The following is an 844-nucleotide window of genomic DNA, read 5'->3' as shown; positions in this document are numbered from 1 at the left end:
TGCACCCTGACCTAAGATCTTTTGTTATTTTCTAACTATAGTACCTTCTTAGGTTACAGGCGTGCCATGACCTTCGTAGCTCTCGCCCCTCGAGGTCGGACACCTTGTAGTAACCTTTTCCCAGTACTTCTACAACCCGGTAAGGTCCTTTCCAGTTAGCTGCTAGCTTCCCTTCTCCTGATCGACCTGCTCCGATGTCATTTCGGATTAAGATGAGGTCGTTGGTGACAAAACTTCGTCGGACTACCTTCTGATTATACCTTGAATCCATTCGATGCTTTAACGCTTCCTCTCTAATCCGAGCTCCTTCTCGGACTTCTGGAAGTAGGTCGAGCTCCTCCCTTTGAACTTGGGAGTTGGCCTCTTCATTATAGAGGATTACTCTGGGGGATCTTTCTTCTATTTCCACTGGAATCATTGCCTCCATCCCGTAAGCAAGTCGAAAGGGTGATTCTCCTGTGGTGGAGTGTAGTGTTGTCCAATATGCCCATAGGACTTGTGGGAGCTCTTCAGCCCAAGCTCCCTTTGCGTCCTGTAGTCTCCATTTTAACCCAGCCAGTATGACTTTATTGGTGGCTTCTGCCTGTCTGTTGGCTTACGGGTGTTCTACAGATGCGAATTTGTGCTTTATTTTCAAGTCAGCTACCAAAGTCCTAAAACTGTATCAGTGAACTGAGTGCCATTATCTATGGTGATGGAGTAAGGGACCCCAAACCTTGTGATAATGTTTCTATATAGAAATTTTCGACTTCTTTGGGCGGTGGCATTAGCTAAGGGTTCTGCCTCAATCCATTTTGTGAAATTGTCTATTCCTACAATGAGGAACTTGACTTGTCCTGACCCC

Source organism: Arachis ipaensis, chromosome B01 (genome assembly GCF_000816755.2).
Source record: "Arachis ipaensis cultivar K30076 chromosome B01, Araip1.1, whole genome shotgun sequence".
In the NCBI taxonomy this organism is placed as follows: Eukaryota; Viridiplantae; Streptophyta; class Magnoliopsida; order Fabales; family Fabaceae; genus Arachis; species Arachis ipaensis.
Note: the sequence above shows the minus strand (reverse complement) of the source record.